General features: G+C 48.1%; 1 protein-coding gene across 2 annotated transcripts in view; it reads right to left on the reverse strand.

Annotated features, from left to right (window-relative positions):
- Positions 1 to 13043, reverse strand: part of LOC125751896 (protein shisa-like-1a) — a 36834-nt gene extending 23791 nt beyond the window's left edge. The window contains exon 1 of one of the 2 annotated variants that reach the window (XM_049031315.1): positions 12692 to 13038. The gene's annotated coding sequence lies outside the window, so the exon portion shown is untranslated. Of the gene's footprint in view, positions 1 to 12691 lie in introns of both variants that reach the window. The other variant, XM_049031306.1, reaches the window with a different exon arrangement.
- Positions 13044 to 14115: the final 1072 nt, after the last annotated feature.

Raw genomic sequence — 14115 nt, forward strand, 5'->3', positions numbered from 1 at the left:
ACTGCAGAGTGACCACCTTTCACAATGTGACTGCTGGATGTGTGCCCCCTGTGATGTCACAACACTGCAGAGTGACCACCTTTCACAATGTGACTGCTGGATGTGTACCCCCTGTGAAGTCACAACACTGCAGAGTGACCACCTTTCACAATGTGACTACTGGATGTGTACCCCCCGTGATGTCACAACACTGCAGAGTGACCACCTTTTACAATGTGACTGCTGGATGTGTGCCCCCTGTGATGTCACAACACTGCAGAGTGACCACCTTTCACAATGTGACTACTGGATGTGTGCCCCCTGTGATGTCACAACACTGCAGAGTGACCACCTTTCACAATGTGACTACTGGATGTGTACCCCCCGTGATGTCACAACACTGCAGAGTGACCACCTTTCACAATGTGACTACTGGATGTGTACCCCCTGTGAAGTCACAACACTGCAGAGTGACCACCTTTCACAATGTGACTGCTGGATGTGTGCCCCCCGTGATGTCACAATATGCATATCCCCCCCACCCCAGCAAATTCAGTCACCCCCAATGTCACCCCCATCTCCTTCCGAAGCCAGACTTATTACCTGGAATTTTCCATTTTAACTGTAGTGAATTTGCAAGTATTGCTGCAAATCAGTGTTTTTTAACTGGAAGGTCAAATTATGGCTCCGCCCCCACCCCCATTGACAACTGTTACCATCGACCACGGCCCACCCCATCGGGCAACAACCTTTATTGTTGCCAAAGGATGAAGCGGATCCTGAGGCTGAAGCAGCCCAGATCCACTGCTGTACTGTAGCTGTTGCAAATAAATAGTAAAATATATACAAACTAAATAACAAAATATTGTTCTTTCATTATACATTCAGATTTATTGTAAATGACGAAAAGAACAAAATCCATCTCAGCTAAAGTTACGGGTCCTGTTTTATATCACTCTGTGGAATATGGGGTGTTGCAGTGAAGGTTATGTCAGGCTTTGTAGGCCCTATGGAGGCTGCCACTGTGCCCAGCCGAATGAAACCAGGACGTGCTTCATGTTTAAAAGGCTTGACTGGCGGTTTTTAACTCCATTCGACGGCAGAAGATGTGTGGTTCGAGTCGTTATTCAGTTAGATCACCCATGATGTTCCTGGTGACATTTTTTGAGAGGGGAAAAATTACTTCACTTTCTGGGCTCTCTGTTTCATTGGCAGTTTAGCAAAAAGAGTCGATCTCTTTCTCGTGGCCTGAGATTAATCATCCTCACGCTGAATTATGTGTTTGACAAACTGGTGGAAGCGGCATGGAAAGTGCGCCCCCTCTTTGGAAAATAAAAAATATACAGAATTCAGAGTTCTTTGTCAGTATGTGATGGGACATTGACTCAATAACAGGAAGACTTTCATTCCAATCCTTTACAATGTTGGTACTGTTAATGCAAACTTTATGAAACGGGGCTATGTTTGCCATTTGTACAGGTACAAGGGAATGTTTTTCTCAGATATCTCCTCTTGTGCTATTTTTTTAAAGACATTCATACACATAGCATTTACGTTTTATTTAGTAGCTGCATTTATCGCAAGTAATGTACAGCTGAATAGGCAGGGTCAGGCTGTCCCTGGAGTAACTGGGCTTTTAGGGCCTAAAGGAGGAATCATTCTGCTGATCTTGGGATTTGAACCAGCAACCTTCCGATCACAGATACAACATCCTTTCTATCCGAGTCACACACTGCCCAAAATTGCCTCCTTCATGGTGGACTCAAACCTAAGGATGACTCAGTTTCCAATAAAAGTCCTCCATTGTACCAACTGAGCTATCAAAGTGGATACCAAACAGGGACACGCAGGTGAGGACAGAGTTTGGGGTCAGAGCACAGCATCAGTCATCCATTCACCATTCCTAGGACACTTTTGGAGAGTTAAGGACATTGTTCAAGAATCCAAGAGAGACACGCTGAGTATGGGATTCGAACTGGTGTCCTTCCGATCAGAAGCACAGAGACCTAGCTGAGCTATACACCAACCCCCTCCCAGAGATGTGAACTGGTGCTCCCCCCCACTTTGAGTCTGCCTCTAACCCTATTCTCTGTCACCTGTCTCCTTCAGACTCCCCCCGGATCACCCATCTCTGAGAAACTCCGTGGCTCAGGCCTTCTCTTATGAGCGATGGATTCATCTTATACTGTAATGACGTTTCACATTTAGCGACCTGGATAATCAGCTGGAAGAGAGCTGGGCAGACACATTTAACAACATGAGTTTACTTTTATGGTTCTCTCAGTTTACATCCAATTAAAACCAGGTAAGTCAAAGGTACTTGCACTACCTCTGGCTGATACAGGGGACGTCTCACCAGTGTGTCTGAATTTACCACAATTCTCAATTCTTTTAGGAGAAAAGGAACTCCAGCCATTTTCTTACTCCCAAAACCCCACTGATGCATCACACTCAGCAAAAAAGTTGTATTTAAGGGAATTGTTGATCTACATGTGTGTCAGAACACTTTGTCCTTCCATAGGAACTATTTCTCCTGTATTGTTCCTCCAATAACACGCATAGTGATTCCCCTGAGTCTAGTTAGAGGATAAAACTCTTCTGCATCCACACGCATTCATCTTCTGAACTGAAGGCTTTGCTGGACTGCGCTGTTTCTTATTGGCTAACAGCCCGGTTGAAGATTCCGCAGCCTCTTTCCGTGGAGGCCAGCGATCGAAGCTTGGAAGACTGTATTCCAGGCACCATCGCCTCCTCTATCTGCCATTTGCACCTCGTACATTTCATATATATGCAAATGTAATCCCTCGTCCTGTGAGGCGACAGCTTATTCTCCAATGCGAGACAGAGCCCACTCGCATGCATGCAAGAATGACTCTTGATTCGGTGAGCCCGAAATACCTTAATGCGTCCTGCGCTGGACAGGGGGATGGTGCCTCGTGAGCTTAAGGAGGTTCTGGAGGTTGCAGGGGAGATGAGATGAGACAAGACATGACCAGTGTCCCATAAACACCAGGCGGCAGTTTCAGGGAATGTCAAGAAATGGATCACAAAAGAGCTTCATGTGCCTTCAGTAATATCATGTTTTAAGCACATGAAACACCTCTGTTATTCACAAGGTTATGCATCTTTAAGCCAAGAAAGGTACAAAGTTTCAAATTTGACACATCTAGACGCTTGAAAAATTCAGTATTTATTGAGACAATGAAACAAATGATTGGATAATTCAAGCGTGGTAGATCCTTTGGGACCTGGGACCTCCTGGTCCTTCTGTCAGCATGGTATCACGCCACTTTGCATAGTCGTGGCAGGCATTTGGAGTGAAGGTGTGGAATGTAACATCTGCTTCTTGTAGCTCTCATCCACTTTTCATGAAGCTGCTGAGACGCTGGACTGTAATGTACCGTAATGGATCTCCAGTGGGAACAGGAGACCTGGATCTGCAGACTGACTCCGGGCCGAGTGGATGCTGGAAAGAGCAGGGAAGTGCGAGAGGCTGCCTGCGTATTTATACATGCCCATTTTCTTGATGGGGGGAGGGGGAGAATTTGTGGATGTATTTTTTCCCCCTAAATCCCCCTCGGGGTGCAGACACCTTCTCTGAACTGAAAGGGCTATGATGGAAGGTGAGATAGTGCTACTTTTCACACAAAAAGTAACAAACAGCCGTAGATTCTACATCTGTCACTCACATCTTTTTTTTTTTTTTGCTGGTATTCTTCTTTAAGAAATTCCCCTGCTGTTCGTCAACACAGGATCTGTGGCCATCTGGCAGAAATAATTTGTATTTTTATGTTGCTGTTCTTTGCTGTCATCACCAGGACCATTCATCTAAGAATGTTTCACCTGCGGCGAGAGATGCTATTGGCTGCCCTGCACTGAACTCCAGCCCTAAGGTATCATCTTCCCCTGGCCTATGCAGATCACGCCTCCATGTGTCATGTGAGACCACGCCCCCATGTGTCATGTGAGGCCACACTTCCATGTGTAATGTGAGGACACGCCTCCATGTGTCATGTGAGGCCACACTTCCATGTGTCTTGTGAGGCCACGCCTCCATGTGTCATGTGAGGCCACGCCTCCATGTGCCATGTGAGGCCACACTTCCATGTGTCATGTGAGGCCACGCCTCCATGTGTCATGTGAGGCCACGCCCCCATGTGTCATGTGAGGCCACACTTCCATGTGTAATGTGAGGACACGCCTCCATGTGTCATGTGAGGCCACACTTCCATGTGTCATGTGAGGCCACGCCTCCATGTGTCATGTGAGGCCACGCCTCCATGTGCCATGTGAGGCCACACTTCCATGTGTCATGTGAGGCCACGCCTCCATGTGTCATGTGAGGCCACGCCCCCATGTGCCAGGTGAGGCCACGCCTCCATGTGTAATGTGAGGACACGCCTCCATGTGTCATGTGAGGCCACACTTCCATGTGTCATGTGAGGCCACACCTCCATGTGTCATGTGAGACCACGCCCCCATGTGCCATGTGAGGCCACACGTCCATGTGTCATGTGAGGCCACGCCTCCATGTGTCATGTGAGGCTACACTTCCATGTGTCATGTGAGGCCACGCCTCCATGTGTCATGTGAGACCACGCCTCCATGTGCCATGTGAGGCCACACTTCCATGTGTAATGTGAGGCCACACTTCCATGTGTAATGTGAGGCCACGCCTCCATGTGCCATGTGAGGCCACACTTCCATGTGTAATGTGAGAACACGCCTCCATGTGTCATGTGAGACCACGCCTCCATGTGTCATGTGAGGCCACGCCTCCATGTGTCATGTGAGACCACGCCCCCATGTGCCATGTGAGGCTACACGTCCTTGTGTAATGTGAGGCCACGCCTCCATGTGTCATGTGAGACCACGCCTCCATGTGCCATGTGAGGCCACACTTCCATGTGTAATGTGAGGACACGCCTCCATGTGTCATGTGAGACCACGCCTCCATGTGTCATGTGAGGACACGCCTCCATGTGTCATGTGAGGCCCCACTTCCATGTGTCATGTGAGGCCACGCCTCCATGTGCCATGTGAGACCACGCCTCCATGTGTCATGTGAGACCACACTTCCATGTGTCATGTGAGGCCACGCCTCCATGTGCCATGTGAGGCCACACTTCCATGTGTCATGTGAGGCCACGCCTCCATGTGCCATGTGAGGCCACACTTCCATGTGTCATGTGAGGCCACACTTCCATGTGTCATGTGAGACCACGCCTCCATGTGTCATGTGAGGACACGCCTCCATGTGTCATGTGAGGCCACGCCTCCATGTGCCATGTGAGGCCACACTTCCATGTGTCATGTGAGGCCACGCCTCCATGTGCCATGTGAGGCCACACTTCCATGTGTCATGTGAGGCCACGCCTCCATGTGTCATGTGAGACCACGCCTCCATGTGCCATGTGAGGACACGTCTCCATGTGTCATGTGAGACCACACTTCCATGTGTCATGTGAGGCCACGCCTCCATGTGTCATGTGAGGCCACACTTCCATGTGTCATGTGAGGACACGCCTTCATGTGTCATGTGAGACCACGTCTCCATGTGCCATGTGAGGCCACACTTCCATGTGTCATGTGAGGCCACGCCTCCATGTGTCATGTGAGACCACGTCTCCATGTGCCATGTGAGGCCACACTTCCATGTGTCATGTGAGGCCACGCCTCCATGTGTCATGTGAGACCACGCCTCCATGTGTCATGTGTGGCCATGCCTCCATGTGCCAGGTGAGGCCACGCCTCCATGTGTCATGTGAGACCACGCCTCCATGTGTCATGTGTGGCCATGCCTCCATGTGCCAGGTGAGGCCACGCCTCCATGTGTCATGTGAGGCCACGCCTCCATGTGTCATGTGAGACCACGCCCCCGTGTGCCATGTGAGGCCACACGTCCATGTGTAATGTGAGGACACGCCTCCATGTGCCAGGTGAGGCCACGCCTCCATGTGTCATGTGAGACCACGCCTCCATGTGTCATGTGAGACCACGCCTCCATGTGTCATGTGACTAAGACAAAGATAAAATTGTTTTTTTGTTTTTTTTTTTTTGCTCAAGGACTTTTCTGTGCTCACATATTTTTTACCAGCCTGCATAAATCTACTAAGTCCCCCCCACCTCCTCGAGCTGGCTGTCCATCATTACATTGCTTAAAGCACTAAAAGACAAGAGGATGTCAGAACTTCAAGAAAGTACGCCCATACATCCGGGGGGTGGGGCAGAACTTATCCCCCCTTGCAGCAACTGTGCCAAAACCCCAAACAGCATTAATCTGCCACTCACAATTATCTCTGATTGGCACCATCATTCAAAATGATAGCAGGGGCTGATGTTAGCGCGTCGTTTAGGTTGATTAATTTAAGCAGCTTGTGATGATCCTTTTCAGTAACGGCCGTATTTTGCGGATTGAGACAGGGAGATGCATGGGGGCTAGAAAATAACTGGCAGCAATTAGAAGTGTTGGGGGTGGGGGGCGTGGTGATTAAGCGATTCAGACACTGTACCTGGCAGCTGCATTAATGTACCTGTAAGACAGCTGCAGGCTCCTCACGGCCCCTCCTTCATAATGCCCCGACTGTTTCTTTAATGCCCCCTTTAATGTTTTCTCCTGCTGTCACCAGAAACCTCAAGATTGCATTGGCTAGGCATGGAGAGTGGCAGGCGATCTGCCAATCAGAACGCTTGCCCCACCTCCTTAACATTGCAAGGCTCTCTCTCATCTGTACGACGTCCCGTGACTCCACAACGCAAGCGATGCAATATAGCAGCACAGCAAAGAAAACCTCAGTGGTTATTTTCATTCTGCACTTATCCTTTTGTATTCAGTTGGGTTCAGTCCTTCACCATGACCTTCGGTTAGACAGGATGGCACTGTTTGGCCTTTGGAGAGGTCAGCCAGGCAATCAGGCAAGCAAAGTTGGTTCAGTATAGTGCATTTTCCACGTGAGCCTTCACAGACAACAATAATGGGAATTAGCATCTAATGCCAATGTAGAGAAAAATCGAATTACTGACAAATGCAGTATTCACAAATGGCTTGATTGTGAATGAGAGCATCTCACAAACGATGGACGCGTCTTTATGAAAACATTTTCCCTGGCCTTGAATAAGCTCTGAGTTATGAGGGCAGGCCTAGGTAGACACTCGCATGCTCCAGTGCTCACTGGAGATTAACCATTGACCCGTAGTGGGATCCTGTCCACTGTGGATGTCCTGGGGGGATTCGCCATAATTCATCAAGGGAGCCACTGGTTTGTAAAAGCGGCTTTTAAACGTTGGAAGAAATTAAAACAGTTTCCACTGAAAATCACTGCAAAATCGCGCAGTGATGGACATTTCGGGATGCATTTTAGGTGAAGCTGGACGGAATCTTGCCCTGTATTGGGGAGAAAGTGTGTCGGTCCCAGCAACACTTTAACAAAAGGCCACCCCTGCCATCGAAACAGATTTAGAAATAACTGTGAACAAGAAAGCTCGCTAAATGCTAAGTAGTCCACTGCAGACTTCCTCTCAACAACCACCTGCAGTATGGAAGCTATGCATGATGGGAAATTCTCACTTCCCTGTAGGCTGACCCTCCTAAGCCAGACTGCAAAGTTGTATTAACTAAATTTCATGTCAGCATGAACATAAAACAAGCCATAGTATTTGGTGCTGCATTTAACCAGGAATACTCATTAATAAATCAGATGCTAATAAAATTAGCTGTATACATTTTTTTTAATCCCACTGGTAATGAATCATAAGTCATACAAATAATAACTATTGCATCGATCTGTTCCACAGTAGATCAACTAAAACGAAAGTCTTTGCAAAACAAAAATTAAGTCCTTATGTTGTGCAAGGCTGGAGGGAAGTTCGTTGTTACCCTGGAAACCAGCTATCACAAAACAATGGAAGAAAATGACTCTAATATTAGTCCGGCAATTAGCCTCCCTGTTAATAAAAAGCGAATGAAAAGGCAAGCCAAAGACAGATTTCATAATCACAGCGGGATCTCCAGACCGATCCGTGTGGCGGAGAGCCAGCTCTCTCTAAAGTCGGCACGTGTAAAGCCTTGCGCCGCTGTGCACAGACCTCTCCAGTCATGCTTTGTTAAAGTGCGATATTCCGGAAAGCCAATTACCAAGTCCACCTTCGTCCCATTAGCCACCCTCAGTAATGCTGCTTTGTGGCATAATCAAATTAAACGCTGTGCTCATTTTCCACATAGCATAGTTTTGCATAGTTTTCTTTGACTTGAGATACAAAATTCTCATCCTTAAATATGAACTCGGTTAAACGCCGCTATGAAACGGCAGGTCTGCTATGTACTGTGTAAAACTGCTGATGGGCAGCATCGTGTGTCTCTAATGAAAAAAGAAACAGATGATTTTTTTTCTTCAAATTTCGACATTGTGGTAAGAATCTGCATGGCATGGAAGAAGCCCTCTATCAAAACAAGCTAATAAAGTCTAATAAAAGGGACTCATTAAGCGAGCAGAGACTGACAGGGGGAGGGAATATACGCTGGATTTCATAAGGCTGATATTATGGCTGAAACCTTTTATGGTAACTTTTTATGAACTGGCCTCCTGGGTTATAAGCTGATCTTTGTAATATTTCTAACATGATTGGAGAAATTCTTATTATTGGTTAGTGTGATTGCCGTAGACATGCCAGACGTGTGGAACGTGCCGCTTTTGGGGACGTATTTGATTAAAACCCGTACACAAATGTGTTCCGCTGGTACAGTCACTCTGCGAATCAACAACAGGACAAAACGCTGTGCGCGGAAATGCCGGAGCTGAATGCAGCTTTTTCACAGTACACTGTAAATGTTTCACTTTCCCCGGCAGAGTGGAGTGCGGACGTCTCTGCGGACACAGCAGTAAACGATTGGACTTGTGTGCTTAGGCCTGCGCTCAAAAAGATTCTGCCGCAAAGTGGACCCAGGGCTAAAACGGCCAGTCTCCTTTATCACGCATTGTCCATTTGTCCACTAGAGGGCAGCGCCTCCTGACTCCGCTGCTCTGCAGAACAGACGTTCCAGTTTTGGCAGGCTTTCAGGCTGTATTTAAGCAGCTAAGGAACAGAGTACTATGAAGCTCCTCTCCTACTCTTAAATTCGAAGGGTTCTTTCTAATCCTACTGATTGAGACTCTTTCTGGTGCTTCTAGTACATCAGTTCCCACTGAGTCTCCCGGGTTCTGTCCGCACCTGTTAAACTCCACTCTTTGCCAAGTGCCCCGTTCTACTCTTGGATCCCGCCTCCGAGCCCTCTGGACATTTGCCCTTTTGTCGCTCACAGCGAAAGTCCTGGCACCAGCGGAGCGTGCGGAGCTGAAATGGAGCATGCTCTCCGGATAGAACCAGAGCACCCTAGGGGCCGCCGTCGCGGTTCCTGGAGGACAGGCTGTCAGCGGCTCTGCCACTGTGGTGACAGGCCGTACGTTTCCATTCAGCTCACCGAATGAGACCCCCCTCTGTCTGCCGTTATCAGAAACACCATCGACTGCAAACATCTAGTCACATGGGGGGGTGGTGGCATAGGCAACCGGACAAACAAGGGCCACTAACTATCTCTCATGGGCAATGCTGACCTATCGGAAAGGCTGTGCATCATGCGGGTAACTGCCTCATGACTTTTCGGCCTGCTGTCATTTGCGTCAATGGCAACCATTTTAACACCTCAGAGATTAGAAATAATTGATTAGACATTCTGACTAATCATTAATAGTTCAGAGCAAAGTCTTTAGCCATAGATTCATGCACATTTCCATAAACCATGATGAAGGTTTTATTATGACAGGGAACACACTTGGGGGTCCAAGTTGTACCCCATCCTACAAACGTTATACTTTGTCCCAATTAGAAAGTCCGTCTTTCCATCGGAGCTGGGAATTTGATGATGTTCTCATGACAGACTCTGCTGTGGTTTATCTTCATTCAGTGCATGAACATCAGAATTCAAGGCGGGAGGGCAAATGCAAAATCTCTTTGAATTTCAATAACTTGACATTTATTAATGTGCTTGTTTTCAGTGTGGATTTCCATTTAAATTCCAAAGGTCTTTGTGTGCAGTAATTACACTTTACCAATAAAAATTCAGGCCAAACATTAGTCAATGGTGCAACACAAATGTATTACTGCTCATTGTCTTTACAGTCACAGATCAGCTGTTACCACGTTAAGCGATGGACCCCATTCACTATCCGCACTCTCTATCCATGGACTGGAACAAAACCTTGGATTCTAGCCCACAGAATGTACCGTCCCACCAAAAACCTATAACAATTCTTGGCTGGCCGCCCTTCTCATGCAATTCCTTCAAGTTCCTGAGATGAATCAGTAAAATAGATATAAACAAATGGAAGTATATAACTCAATTATACAATTACTGGGAATTGCCTCGCCAGCGATGACAACAGACATGTAGGCAATTTTCTTCCTTTTAGTCGCTTAGCTGTCATGTTACCCAAAGTGACATGCAGCTTTTATCCAGCTATACGCTGCTTGTTATTGTGCTAGAGAGATGCAGGCCAGCTATTTGCGAGAAGGTTTTCCTTCAGTGCTCTTCCAGGCAGCCTCCACATGACCTCGCTCTCCTTAATTTCCATCAGGTCTGTTTATACTCAGATCATTTTGTCCCGCCTTTGCTAAGCATGAAATCTCCGGACCCCATCCATTATTTCATCTACCCAGGTGTGCTGAGTGGTACCCTGACGCCGGTGAATTACTGCGCTCTCATTTTTCTGGCTACAGTGCCCAGATCCACCACGTACGCCTAAGAGTGATCAGTGCTCGTGCCTAAAATTAGGCTCCTCATTGGCTATATCTGGCAACGCCTGACAATTCTGCAAGAACAGAACATTCACAACCGTCCCCCTCCACCCCCCATCTCTGGACATTCATTCGTTACTGACAGACCCTGGGGGAGGCCTGTGAAGGGTGTACATTCATCTCATAGGGTGGAATTGAGCCCCTGCGTCCTTTAAAGACCATAGACACTGACAAAGCATATATACCATGCTTACAATATGTAAGGTACATTAATCACTCAACACAAGGCTTTGTTCATCTACCTGCTGATTAGACTGACAGGGTCTATTTAAACCTCATTATTGATCCTCAGACAAATCATACTTAACACTAGATCAAAAAACATCTCTAATAACTGATTCGGAAGGGTAGTTTTTAGAATGTCAAAGGTCATTAGCGAAATCTTTGTCAAGCAGGGGAATTTTTAACAGCATAAAGAACTCCCAGAATGCACCTGGGTCTCACATGACATACTCCCAACAAAGCACCTTCCAGTTTATCTTTCACACCCAGTATTCCCGCGTGCTACCAACTACACCTACCAGCTTGATCTAAAAGACCCCCTTTTTCTCTAAAAGGCATTTTGTAATGTAACAAAGACACCAAAGACAGTTTTTTTTTTTTGTCTCGCAAGAAAGCAAGGAATGCCTTTTTACGAATGTGCATTGATGACTAACTTGTGTGCTGACTCAAACCTTTTAAGCAGTAAAATCCGAAGCCGCAGTGCACCACGCAATCATTGTCTGATAGTTTGCTGTAATGCTGGGGTGTTCATAGGTCCTTTAGCACCTGCATTGAGATCTATTGTTCACCTGCTGGTATATTCCATGTTAGTATATACCAATACTCTGGTAGATTGTGTCACAGGAGCGCGAGAGTTTATCAGGTAGACATAGCAACATCAGTGGCTGCTGTCCTCACGTCCAAGATCTGCTGATGTATAGGGTAACCACCCCCCCCCCCCCACGCACACTGTCCCGTGAAGTAAGAGATGGTCAGATGGCCAGGAATCCACTTAGTACACAGTTTCCCAAGCTGCCTGGCCACCGGGTGACATCTCTGACTTGCTACGCGAAAAATAGTAGGAGTCACCAGAATCCCGATTGACAAGCGCCTCAGGTAGGGCTGGTGGTGGTCCGTGCGTGACCCACTTCCCAGGAAAGACATGACAGCTTACAACCAATTAAGCGGAGAACAGGCCCCGGTGTAACGATTAGCATTATTCCAGATGTTCTCTGGCCAGTTGCTTACAAGAACCTCCGTCACCCGTGTGTCAAGCTCACATGCATCTTCGAATCAAACTAAAGAAACAAACCGTCAGGAAGCCTAACTGTGACTGTCATTCATGTGTGCCGTGCGCGGTCAAGAAACATTTTGTCCAGCAGAAATTGACTCCCTCACCCCTCACGCCCCAAGAGTCCCACAAAGACCACCTGGACTTCCCCATTATGCTCTGTAAATACGCTAATCTGTGCTCGATGCTCCCGTCTCCGAGTTAACGATAGCGCCTGCCAATCCGGCTCCGCTGCCAGATTCGGGGAGGAGGGAAGGCTGGCTTTTCACAGTCCGCGGTCGCCGCGGTGACGGACAACACAGAGGGCTTCACCTGGCCCTTGCATACTGGGGGGGGGGGGGGGAAGGGGGGCGTGCTTTTTCAGAAGTAACAAACTTTTCATCACGCTTCTCTAACGACGGCTGAATGCGCACCTGGGATCGGCTGCCTGGGCTTTCCTGTCCCGCGCTCTTAGCTTCCAGACTCCATCACTAACCCTTTCATATGGATTCAAAAATAATCACATGTGTGGTGAGAAACACCAGGAAGGCTAAAATAAAAACTTTTAACTTCCTTTCTAGCACATGCACACGAACGCCTGCGGGAGAGAAAGAAGAAAAAGTTCGATACCTTTGTCCGGGGATGATTAAAAGCAGCCGGCTCCACCTTAGCCAAGGCTTGATGAAGGGAGTCTCTTATTTTTCCTTCCGTCAGACTCTGCCCCGTCGTTCCATAGCCAGCGCACTCCTGTCGCAGCTGAGCCCTGGTGCCGAGGGGATCCCACTCATCGCGGGCGAGCAGATTCGAGTCAGAGAGGGGAGATTGGTGATGGGGAAAGGAGCGGTATTCCTGACTCTCGCACACGGTATCCGAATGATTGGAGCTCAGCTGGAAGGGGGGTGGGAGAGAGAGATGAAGCGATAGTGAGCGAGTGAGCAACTGAGAGAGGGAGAGAGAGAGAGAAAAAAAACGTGTGTGCCCTGGTGTGGGGCTGAGATTGGCTCTGAGTGTGTGTGTGTGTGTGTGTGTGTGTGTATAGCTGTGTGGTCCGTCTGTGACTGTGCGTGCGGTTTTGCATGGTGTGTGTGGGGGTGTGTGTCTCTGTGTAGGTGAGGGTGTGTCTGAGTATAGGTGGGGTTGTGTGTGTAGGTAGAGGTGTGTCTGTGTAGGTGTTGCTGTGTCTGTGTGTAGGTAGAGGTGTGTCTCTGTGGGTGTTGTTGTGTCTGTGTGTAGGTGTTGCTGTGCTGTGTGTAGGTAGAGGTGTGTCTGTGTGTAGGTAGAGGTGTGTCTCTGTGGGTGTTGTGAGTAGGTGTTGCTGTGCTGTGTGTAGGTAGAGGTGTGTCTGTGTGTAGGTAGAGGTGTGTCTCTGTAGGTGTTGTTGTGTCTGTGTGTAGGTAGAGGTGTGTCTCTGTAGGTGTTGCTGTGCTGTGTGTAGGTAGAGGTGTGTCTGTGTGTAGGTAGAGGTGTGTCTGTGTGTAGGTAGAGGTGTGTCTCTGTGTAGGTGTTGCCGTGCTGTGTGTAGGTAGAGGTGTGTCTCTGTGTAGGTGTTGCTGTGCTGTGTGTAGGTAGAGGTGTGTCTGTGTGTAGGTATAGGTGTGTCTGTGTGTAGGTGTTGTTGTGTCTGTGTGTAGGTGTTGCTGTGCTGTGTGTAGGTAGAGGTGTGTCTCTGTAGGTGTTGCTGTGCTGTGTGTAGGTAGAGGTGTGTCTCTGTGTAGGTGTTGCTGTGTCTCCATGTAGGCGTCACTGTGGTTTCTCTGGACTAGATCCAGGGGCAGGAGCCGCAAGGTCGAGAAATACTGCATTGCTGAGAGATGCCGCTCGTTTCGGGCACGTCGGGCTGCGCGGGACGCCATCATAAAAAACCTTCACCTCACCTGCGCTGCCCAGACTACATCCCCCCTGTGACCACAGTCCAGCACAGGACACAAACAAACCCCTGCTGCATATCCAACAATAGCCTCAACGTTTCCTTGCTGCATGACCCCAGAAGCAAGCACAGAAGATCCCTATGTAGACAGACCCTGCATCCTGAGGGCCAGAGGGCACATTTATGG

This window comes from Brienomyrus brachyistius, chromosome 1, assembly GCF_023856365.1.
Source record: "Brienomyrus brachyistius isolate T26 chromosome 1, BBRACH_0.4, whole genome shotgun sequence".
Taxonomy (NCBI): Eukaryota; Metazoa; Chordata; class Actinopteri; order Osteoglossiformes; family Mormyridae; genus Brienomyrus; species Brienomyrus brachyistius.